General features: G+C 48.5%; 1 long non-coding RNA gene across 1 annotated transcript; it reads right to left on the bottom strand.

The window, feature by feature from the left end:
* Positions 1–3259: 3259 nt before the first annotated feature.
* On the bottom strand, positions 3260–6913 carry LOC102753577. The gene is made up of 2 exons (XR_001513176.1): positions 6598–6913; positions 3260–6178 (listed from the first exon to the last, which is right to left on the bottom strand). It is a non-coding gene; the product is annotated as an uncharacterized LOC102753577 (long non-coding RNA).
* Between the last annotated feature and the right edge of the window lie 4800 nt (positions 6914–11713).

Below are 11713 nucleotides of genomic sequence, written 5' to 3'. Positions count from 1 at the left end.
GTGATCTAAAAAATAAAAATTATGTTTCCGGTGCACAGCAGGTGCTCAGTTCCTGGTGGCTGTTTGCATTAGGATCCTGGCTGTGGACATGAGGATGGCCCTCCATCCACGTGTTTTAAAGTCCTTTGCAAACGTGGCCTCCACCCCAGCAACTCCATATTCTTTGGCGTCCACTTTCCTTCAGCCTCCTGCAGTCTTTCACCAAGCTTAGTTCAGGGGGCAGTGGCTCCCCTCACGCCCATGGCAGGCCACCCTGCTGTAGTCTAGTCAACCATGAGTGGGTCCAGGGCTGCTCTGGCACTTACCCCACCCAGGCAACCCAGGAACACCCTGTTGTTCCCGGGGACCTTGCAGGACCCCTGGCATTCTCAGGCAGCCTGCGATCCAGAGAGAGGCAGACAAGACTGAGAAAACAGGTTTTTCAGACTTAGACAAAGATCTTTGCGGTTCATAACGTCAGCGAGAACATTCCAGAACCCCCCAGGGCGAGCTGCGATGTGGATGCTCTTTTCAGCATCTGCCTGTGATTGGAGCGGCTGGGAGCTCCCTGCCAATTGGCATGGGCGCTGTGGAAGCTGGAACTTTATAGCTTAGCAACGAGAAATGTGGGGGAACTCTGGAATTAATTTCAGGAAAGGGGAAGAAAAAGCGAGGAGGTAATTAGTAGCCAGATAATCAGGCTGCGCCGTTTTCTTATTACCTTTGCGGCCAAAGCAAGTCGTGAACATTTTCAGCGTTGATTACAAGCAGAGAAGGAACCAGCCCGCTATCTTGTCTCAAACCCTGCAGCTAATGTTTTGTTTTTTCCTGAGCTGGTGCTGGAGTAGGAATGTGAACAGAGCCAAGAAAGCGTGTATAGACAGGGATAATAATGAAAGAAAAAGCATGGCGCTCCTGGCTGCCATCGCCCCTTCCTGGAGCCCTTGGCCAGTCTTTTTCTGGGATCATTTTCTGTCATGTGATGGATCCCAGGCTGTCTGGCATGGGGCTGGAGGCCAGGGTGGCTATACAGGCTCTGTAATTTCAGCTGGAGGCCTGGTTGGATGTGACGATGGCACTGATTGGTCCATCTGATGACTGTTTATTTTTTTAATCTGCACCCGAGGATATATTTTTATTGATTTTAGAGAGAGAGGAAGGGGGGAAGAGGAGAGAGAGAGACATTGATGTGAGAAAGAAACATTGATCAATTGCCTCCCGTAGGTGCCCTGACTGGGGATCAAACCTGCAACCTAGGTATTTGCTCCAACCAAGGATTGAACCCACATCCATTTTTGTTGTACAGGGCGATGCTCCAACCAACTGAGCCACCCCGCCAGGCCTGATGACTGTTGACTGAGCACCATTCATGTGTCACCACTGAGTCAGGGGCTGTGAAACTGAAGTGAATATCACATACCCGTCCCTGTGGGCTGACAGTCTAGCCAGGGGTGGGAGAGACTAGATATTAATAATCCGTTAAATATACAAATAGCTATGTGATTACGACTGTGCTGGTCCTGTGGGAAGAAAGGGTCGGGTGGTGGGAAAAGGTATGTGTGTAAGGCGGGGAGGTATGGTTAGGTCTCTGGCTGTCTGGGTCCTGCTTGGGATATCGTAGTGGTAGGGTGGGTTCAAGAGGGAGGCTGCACAGCGGGACTGGACAAGGCCCCCCAGGGGGCCTCAGGCCTGCGAAAGGGAGAGTTTGTCCTAAAGCCATGGGAGAAATGAGACACTAGTTGGACTTGTAGACTGGGGTACGGGGCCAGTAGGTTTACAGTTCAGGAAGAGCACTCTGGCTGTTGGGGCGGGGTGGGGGCAGATTGGAGAGGTGTAAGGAAGGATGCTGGGTGATGGGCCATTCCAGAGGCCCCTGGGCTGACATGTGGGTGGTACCCCAGGGGCACAGGTGTGAAGCCCAGCACTTCTACGGGGCCTGAGAGGTTCTCCCCAGCCAGCTCCATCCCAGGGCCGCGTTCTGGAAAACGTCCATTTAGACCCCTCACTAGGAGACAGCGTGACCAGCTCATCCTGGTTAGCCCAGGACTCTCCTGGTTTGAGTATCTAAGTGTCCGGTCCCAGGACAGCCTGGACAGGGTTACATGGGGCAGTGAGAGTCAGCTTCCCTCATGCATGGGGCCTCCCCTCACCTTCTCCTCCAGCAGGCTGGATACAGGCGGGGCGGCTAATTCCCTGTGGGGCCCAGGATAAGTTGCTTGGCCTCTCTGGGCCACTATTTCCTCATTTGTAAAATGGAATTTGACCTGGAGAGCTTGTTGGTCTCCTAGCTTTTCTGATTTCCTGCCCCTGTGGCTGCATTTCAAAGCTTAATGCCGAAGGCCAATCGCAGAAGACAGGGCCCTGTACCCACGGGATAGCCTTGGGCAAGGTCCTTGCCTCTCTGTGCTTCCTTTCCTCCCCCACAAAATGGGAATAATAGTGCCTCCCGCGTGGAAATGTACGTGCTAAGTGAAGTGAAATTGTTCCGTGTGTTTGCATAGCTGGATACTCAGTAGTTGGAAGTATGGATACTCTGGTTAATGAAAAGTATGATTGAGAGGTATGGTATTTCCTATGTAGTGACTGCCAGTTTTCAAAAAATTAGGATGTGACTAAGCACCCTTACATCTCAAATTTTATAACATGTGCCTTTCATGGCACTTATACTGTAGTCTGTTAAGATTGCCTTTCACCTCTGAATGTCTAGTTCCATGTGGTGGAGACTAGGTCCTTTTTGCCATCCCTCCCGCCCCCCCAATAATATGTATTGAGTTAGTTGAGGTCACATTATGCCTATTTTACAGATGAAAAAAATGAGGCTCAGGATGGTTAAATGTCTGCTTTTCAGTGGGAAGTCAGAATTTGAAGCTAAATCCAATTTGGGGTCCTGTGCTTTCCAATAATGGACCTCTGTTTCCTCAGGGGGTGCACAGGGAGGGCAAGGCTAATGGGGAGGGGGTGCCAGGAGGCAGATCGGATGGGGGTGCCCCTGGTGAAGGTCTGACTAGGACTAAAGGGAGCTATGGTGGGCCTGGCACGAGACTGGAAGCCTGGCCTGATCCTCATGAGGACAGGAACCTCTGGGATGGTGCTGTCTCACCTAACTGGTTGCCATGGAGACAGGAGGAGGGGTGTGTGTGTGTCTGAGTGTGCGTGCATGTGCACACACGCATGCTAAGATGTATTTCAAATCTGCTACCCAGGTTTGCCCCAGAGATGCCACCAGCGGGTGGGCAGACCAACCCAATACCCTTGAGTGAAGGGAAGGAAAAATCTGTTCTTCACTTTTAAATTTACTTTTATTATGAAACACTTTAAGCAGACACAAGAGCAATGTGGTACAAAGAACCCCAACTACCCATCTCCCAGCTTCAACAACCACCAACTCTCAGCCAGTCTTACTCCATCTATACCCGTTCTCCTCCTCTTTCATCTCAGATATTTAGAAGCAAAATTCAGACAGAAATCATTTCTTTTGCGAATATTTTCGTATATGACTCCAAAAGAGGAGTGGGGTTTGTCCCATCATAACCCCTACTAAAACTAACAGTAATGCTTTAATATCAGCAAATATCTACTCAGTGTTCAAAATTCTTTGGTTGTTTCATAAATGTTTTCTTTACAGTTGGATAAAATTGGGACCCATACAAGTTCCTTCCACTGGGATTGGGATTGGTTGATGTGTCTGTTACATCTCTCTCAATCTGCGGGTTCTCTCTCCCTCCTTTTCTTCCCTTGCAATGTCTTTGTTGAGAAGCTGGGTTGGTTTGTCTGTAGAGTGTCCTACAGTCTGGACTTTGCCTATTGCATCACCATATTGGTATTATACATGTTCCTCTCCCCTGTATATTTCTTGTAAATCAGTAATTAGATCTAGAAGCTACTTAGATTAATGCTTGTGTGTGTATGTGTGTGTTTATGATGATTTCCTAGTGGCTGTGTTGGATTTCCATTTGAAGGCACAGAATGTCTGGTGATGTTAGCAGCATCGATGATCACTGTCTGGACCCATTAGAGGTTGCAAAATAGTGGCAAATAAATCCTATCCTTCTGTGTTTGTGTGTTAGCTGGAATACCTCCGTAAAAAGACACTTCCTTTATCAGCTGTTTGGTTACTGTAAGGTACGATTCATACCAGAAAGAAAAAATACTTGACTCTTTCCTTTTATTTCACAATTTTCAACATGATGAGTTGGTTTCTCAACATCCCCCAAAGATGACAAATGAGTTTATGCTTTTTTTTCTAGGTATCGTTGTGAACTCTTAGATTGGACATATCTAACACATTCCAGTCCAGTGCAGTTACTGTTCTTATTGATGCTCCACTGTCCCATCTGGCCAGCTGTCCTATCACATTGTCCCCTTCATCTTTCCGGGCATGATCCAGAGCCTCCCAGAGCTTCCACGCTCCCTGGTGACAGGACGTTCCAGGCTCCTCTTGCACACGTCCTGCCTCAGACCAGGGATCGGCTGTCTCTGCACAGAACCCCGGTTTCTCGTCAGAGGTGGTGCGTAGAGACCCTAATCTGAGTGCTGGCGGTGCTCACTGTGACGGGATTGGTCAGTATTTCTAACCCTTTCCATCCATTGGGATTGGTTGATGTGTCTCTTACGTCTCTCTCAATCTGCAGGTTCTCACTCCCTCCCTTTTTCTTCCCTTGCAATGTCTTTGTTGACAGAGCTGGGAAACACTTTTATTCTGTCAGGCAGATTACAGCATGGGCTCGTCCCGAGGCTCCCACTCCAAAGGTGGGGCTGCAGACCCCACTTTGTCCCTGTGGTCGCGCATCCCATCTCCTTTCTTCCGTGGTGGCGTGACAGGGCCTGTTCCTGAAAGCAGAGCTCCTCACCATGTCTCCACTGAGCGGGACACGTGTGAGAAAGCACTCAAGTCTTCCCTGCCTGCAGGAAGGACCCCGGGCCGTCCAATGGAAGTTACTGAACACCTAGAAACCTCATATCAGATGCAGGCCTGGGGGAAGCCCACTTCTGGGTCCACAGCGACCCCATTCTGCTGGGAGATGAGCCAGTTCTTCCCACCTTACTGTGTGTGGACCCACTCTCCTGGCTGCTCTCAATCCTGGCTGTACACATGGGGAATTAAAGAGCCCCTCATGCTTGTCTCCCCACCTCCCCACCCCCCGATCACAGTAAAGTCAGAATCTCCAGGGCTGGGACCGTATCATCAATATTTTTTAAAGCAGCCCAGGTAACGTGAATGTGCAGCCAGGGTTTAGTCTCACAGCTCTAGTCCTTACTTCTCAGCCCCAGGAAGAGAAGCAAGAAGCAAGGGGTAACGGTAGAATTTTGAAACAAGGGGTTGGACTTCTACCTGTGAACATTCTGGGACAGCACTGATCACGAGAACTTTCCACAGTCATCGAAATGGTCCGTATCTGAGCTGTCCAGTGTGGTACCCACCAGCCACACCTGGGGAGTGGGCACCTGCGCTAGCTACTAGTGCAACCTAGGAAGTGAATTTCTTTGATTTTTAAAATTTTAATTAATTTAGGCGTAAATAGCCACCAATGGCTAGTAGCCCCAGACTTGGACAATGTCACTTGGGGAAGTTACTGAACACCTAGAAACCTCCTACCTGTAAAATAGGGACGAATAAGAGTTCCTTCGTTGGGCCGTTGTCAGGATTAGAGATAAAGTGTAATAAGTGCCTGGTGTGCACAAGGCAGTCAAAAAAGTGATGCTTATTTCCTATTGACATCAGCCTTTCATTCCTAAAAAAAGAAAAGAAAAAAGCTTGCCTGGCAAAATGAGTGCTCAGAAGCACCCCACCACAGAGGCAAAAAATTCTAAGCTGTTCCAGAAAAATCCTTGGAAAATATTCCTTAATTGTCAAGTTCAATTGCAGCCGGAGGTTATCAGTTGCAAGGGCTGTGTTTCATTACAGATCTTGCCACAGCTCCATAAATTAAGCAATCACTCACAATAGCATGTTGCTTTAATCCCCTCTTGGACCAGTGTCAGGATGTTGGGCTTGTATATCAGCACAGCCCTTGAAAGGCGACTCACACTGGCCTGGTTTCTTCTCCCTCAATTCATCAGCTCCTCTTTGCGCCTCCTGACCAGCAGGAGGGAGGACTGGAGGCAGAGCAGGCCTCCTTTTATCAAAACTGGAGCGTTTTCCATCCTCTGGCCTTTCCAGGATCTGCGTTTCATTCGCTGAAATTACTGGCAGGTTTATCTGCAACGAAGACAGAAAGCGACACCGCTCAGCAGCCCAGATCTGGATGCGGAAAGCTAACTTGCCGCGGCTTTTCCATTCTCGTCGTCTCCCTAGCGGTTTATAATCTCACAGTTGAATTTCATTTCCCCTAGAAACTTGGCACCAGAGGTGTTGGGCCCGGGAACATATTTGTTTGTGTAAATTAACAGAAAAATATGTTTTGTCCATATTTAAGTTCTAACTCTACTGAAGATATAAATACTGGATTACACAATGCTTCTCGCTGCACAGGCCTGGCTCACCTCCCCATACTCTGCCTTTGTTTATAAAACCCAAGCTAGCAAGAACTCCGAACACTTACTGCCTCAGAAAGCTCCAGGGATGACCTCAGAGGCCGGGTCCACCCCCATCCAGGCTGGCATGGAACGTGTACTTACCCCATTTGGATTTGCTTCCCCTGGCACACGGGGTCCTTGCCATCCTCACACACACTGTTTACGGGTGTGGGGATGATACCAGCTTTTTGAAGGGCACTGGGCCGTAGCTGTAGAAATTAAAATGCACATATCCTTTGATTGAGGGAAGTTCCACTTCTTGCCCAGGCCAGTGTGTTCAGTGGTTAGAGCATCAGCTGTGCTCCAAGGGTCGCAGGTTCAATTCCTGGTCAAGGGTGCATGCCTGGGTTGGCTCCCTGTCCTCTGATGGGGGCCCTGCTGGAGGTAGCCAGCTGATGTCTCTCTTTCTCTCTCTCTCTCTCTCTCTCTCTCTCTCTAAAATCCTCTCCTGAGAGTATGTTTTTATTGATTTGAGAGAGAGAGAGAGAGAGAGAGAGAGAGAGAGAGATCCACTTCTGGGAATGTATCCTATGAGTACACTCAACACATGCCAAAGAGCATATAGTTTTCAACAACAAAATCCTAGAGTTAATGAAAATGTTGGCCCGTGTGGGACAGTTAAGTAGATGCAATGCTAGAAGTCACTAGAAAGAATGAGGTGGGTCAGAGGGCTGTCCTATCTTCAGAATATATTGTAACACCCCCGGTTATCTTGATGTTATGAGCAAAAAAGTGTATGCAGCCTGGCTGGCCTGGCTGAGTGGTTGGGCGTCAACCCATGAACCAGAGGGTCACAGTTTGATTCCCGGTCAGGGCACATGCCTGGATTGCGGGCTTGATCCCCAGTGTGGGGTGTGCAGCAGGCAGCCAATCGATGATTCTCTCTTATCATTGATGTATAGTTCTCTCTCTCCCTTCCTTTCTAAAATCAATAAAAACATATTTTAAAAAAGAAAAAGTGTGTGCACTTGAATATACTTAGCAAATTTGTGAAGATTATGTAAACTGCCTACAGTGGTTACTTTGTAGAAAATGCAACTGGAGTTCAAGAAAAATTGCAAAGGGGCTCCTTTATTTCCCACATATACTCTTCCGTACTATGTTTATCATAAGCCTGCTATGATTTCTTTTAATTGGGATAATTAAAAAACAAAATGGTGCTCTGAAAATCATGTTCACACTCTGATTGGAGCAACATAATACAACAATAATACTCTTTTCATTACGTGTCTGTCAGGCCAGTGGAGTGGTGGAATCTTTGCTTTTTCTGCTCTTTGCAAATAACCAGTAGTGGGCTGAACGGTGGTCCCAGAGAGCTAAGATATGTCCACTTCCTAATCCCGGGAACCTGTGAATGTTACCTACTGTGGTAATATGGCAAAGACGTGACTAAGTTAAGGATCTTGAGAGGAGTTGTTGATCCTGTATTATCCAGATGGGCGCTAAATGCATCTCACACGCACCCTTGTAAGACAGAAGCAGAGACAGACACAGAGAGGAAAATGGATAAGACAGGCAGAGACTGGAGTGATGTGGTCACAACTCAAAGAATATCAGAGCTACCAGAAGGTAGACGAGGCAAGGAACGGATTTTCCCGGAGCACCTGGGTGGGAGGTGGGGGTTGTGGGGGTAGGGAGAGCATAGCCCTGCCAAATTTTGGATCTCTAGCCTTCAGAACTGTGAAATAACAAATTTCTGTTGTTTTAAGCCACTTAGTTTGTAGTACAATTGGCACTTGAACAATGCAGGGGTTACGGGTGGGACCTCCCGCACAGTCAAAAATCCATGTTTAACTTTTGACTCCCCAAAAGTTAGTTGTCCCTCAGTATCCATGGGCACTGGTTCCAGGGTCCCCTATGGATACCAAAATCTATAGTTGTTCAAGTTCTTTGTATCAAACGGTGTAGAGCAGTGGTTCTCAACCTGTGGGTAGCGAACAATGAAAATACATCCTGCATGTCAGATATTTACATTACGATTCATACCAGTAGCAAAATTACCGTTATGAAGTAGCATCGAAAATAATTTTATGGTTGGGGGGTCACCACAACATGAGGAACTGTATTAAAGGCTCGCGGCATTAGGAAGGTTGAGAACCACTGGCGTAGAGCAATGCATACAGTCGGTCCTCTTCATCTGTGGATGCCCAACCACAGATTGAAAACAGTACAGATACTTACTGGGAAAAAAAATGTATAAGTGGACCTGCGCAGTTCAAACCATGTTCAAACCAGGTTTAGCTGTCAGGTGTTATGGCCGCCCTGGGAAATGAATACATGACCGACTTAACACCTGTAAAATGCATGACGTGCCTGGCTCTTTTAAGAGACAAGCTTGCTAAACCCGTGGCTTTGGTGAACACAAAGAATTCATTCATTCGTTCCAAAGATATTTATTGAGCATCTACTAGGTGACAGGTAGAGTTCTAGGTGCTGAGGATACAGCAGAGAACAAAACAAAGATGCCTGCCCCCCTGGAAGTGGCATTTCAGTGAGAAGTTAGTAAAATAAACGGAGCATAGGGAAGAACTGATAGTAGTAGAAGGTGCTAAAGAGGATAAGAACGCATAGAAAAGGGAAGGGGACTGGGAGAATACACTTTTCCCAGAAGGTGACACTGGAGTAGAGGAAACCAACACAAAACTTGACTGACTTTCCGAGTCACCCACTGGTTGGACCAGAATAAATAGGAATGAGCACCCTTTTCTCCCCTCCATCTTTCTTCCCTGCCTCCCTCCTTCCCATGCTTGCTGCCTGCCTGCTGTGTGCCAGTGGCTGGGGGTGCAAAGATGAGTGAGACCCGAGCCCCCATGCTCACGGTTCTCACTCATGGGGGAGCACTCATAAACGAGTCATTACAAATACAACACGGGGGCGGGGGGGAGGCAGCAGAGCAGAGGCCAGGACCAGCTTTGTGCTCTGTCCATGGTGGAGAGCAGGGTGGGAGATGAGGGGTGTGTGGGGATGGGGTCTGGGAGATGGAGACAAGCAGGAACGGGGGGTGGGGGCAGTCTTTAGCTCTGATTCCGTGGGAAATTGATTGGGAGGGGCACATGGACGTGTCTAGGGATTCTTGTATTCTCAAGTCCAGCAGGCACACCTAGGGGAGGATGAGTCTGAGGATAGCCTACCCCTTTCAGTGCCACACAATCCACGAAGAGGGAAACAGTTCCCAAGTCTGGAATTGGGATGCTTTGGGCCACACAGAAGCCAAAGTTGATCTTATTGGGGTAGAATGGGGGCAGGGGCGGCGGGGAGGTTACTCACTTGGGTAGCTATGATGAAGAAGGGAGAGCCTGAGCTGATCCAGGGACTGGAAGGCTCTGGGCTCAGAATGCAGCACTAGTCTCTCTCCCACCCCCACCTCTCTCCTCCATTCCATCTCACATTTATGCTCCCCTCTGCTCACTGGCCTCAATATCTGGGGCACAGGTAGCGCTGGATACTGGAGAGGAGGAAAAGCAACCTTCCCACCAGCTCCAGTTAGGACAACCCTGGACTGGCCCTGCTTGGGTCACATGACCACACCTGGAGCAAGCACTGTGACCGGGCTCAGAAGCGGGCGGCTGTGATTAGTGGTATTGGGTCCGGTGTCCACACCTGGACCCTGACTGTAGCGGAGGGATGGGTGTGCCCAGGCCTTCTCCCGCCATTCCCACGGGATGTCACATCTGTTACAGGAAGTGGGAGAGAAAGTGCTGGCAGGAAAAAAGCAAAAGCGAAAACAGAACCACCTACCTCTGTGGCCTTCTCCTGGCGGTGCTGCTGTCACTCTCCGCGGGGCTTTGCTTTAAGAATCGCGCTGGCTTCTATAAACCCCAGAGCTGCCAGAATGTACTCAGACCTGATTGTTGTGGTTGCTTTTGTTATTGTTATGTAATTATTTTAATCGCACTTACAATGTTTTGTTCATCTTTGGTTTACGAGGGCCTCTCCTGCCTCTCTGGGGAGGAACTGTGCCTGTCTTGGTTACTACACTGCTCCTACCCAGTACACAGTCCCTTATGTGTAGTCGGTACTCAAATCACTGATGGAATGAATGAACATTCATTGAGTGTCCTAGAGAAGAGGAGGAGCTGCAACCTCCTTCTCTGTTCTCCCCTCCCTCTTCCCAGTCGTGACAAGGTTGTTAGTATAAGTGCAGCCTTGGGTGCACTAAAGGCTGGGAGCTTCTGCCTTCTTGGGCTGAGAATCTAGATAAGTGCAGGAACTAAGGTCCAATGGGTGGGTAGAGGCTACTCTTTGAGAAGGATAATGGAGCTGTGTCTGAGCTGGGAGGGGTTGGGTGCCATGCCTGGTTGCCAATGTCTGCCAGGCCACCTGCCTCTAACGGGCATTTCTGGTCCCCCCGTAGCTCCGGGTTGTTTGCTGACCAGCGGGCCTCTGTGGTGAAGACTGCAGGCCTATTATTTGCTGCGATATCAGAGTACACTCCGAGTCCAGGACACAATGGTGTGGCCAAGTCAAACAACTGTGGGCTCTTAGGGAAGAAGGCTTAAGACAAGCGGCTATTTTTTTTAAAGTGCTTATAACCCACATGTCAGCTGGGGTCATCTAATTTTTTGGAGACTCAAATGCAATAGGTTTGAACCCTGTCCCACATACCAGGGGAGACCCAACTTTCCTTGGAACTTTTCCAGGGATTGGGGGTGACGGGTACGATGTCTCTCCCAGGCACCAAAGGCTCTAAATTCCTGTGTCCAATGAATCAGTTCTGCTTGGGCAGCCTTTTGCTGGTCTCATGGGCATGTGGCCTGAACAGTTGCACAGGGCCAGCGTTTGGTTTTATGCTCTGCTCTTGTCATTTTAAACACATTATTAGTTTTTGAATAAAGGGCTCCACATTTTCATTTTGCAAATGATGTCACCAGTCCTGTTTTACTCAGAAGCCATTCCTCTTCCACCCCACACGGATCCACTGGAGACTGTTTTTGATTCCTCCGTTCTCCCCAAATTATCCACACAAGGATGTGGGTGTAGGAGACCCGAACGGAGGGTTTGAGGCGAAAGACATTTTAGCCAAGTTAACAACATAAAATGAGGTGTTTAAACTGGCTTCCAACTCCTTAGCAGGGAAACAAAGGGGAGAAGGACAGGCTGAAGAATCAAGACTGACAAAAAGTTGATAATTGTTGAACCTGGATGATGAGTATGGGGTGCTTGTCACAGTGGTTTCTCTGTTTCCAGTAACAGGAAATTTCCAGAATACAAAGTTGGA

Source organism: Myotis davidii, unplaced genomic scaffold, assembly GCF_000327345.1.
Source record: "Myotis davidii unplaced genomic scaffold, ASM32734v1 scaffold1115, whole genome shotgun sequence".
Taxonomy (NCBI): domain Eukaryota; kingdom Metazoa; phylum Chordata; class Mammalia; order Chiroptera; family Vespertilionidae; genus Myotis; species Myotis davidii.
Note: the sequence above shows the minus strand (reverse complement) of the source record. Positions and strands in the feature narration are given on the sequence as shown.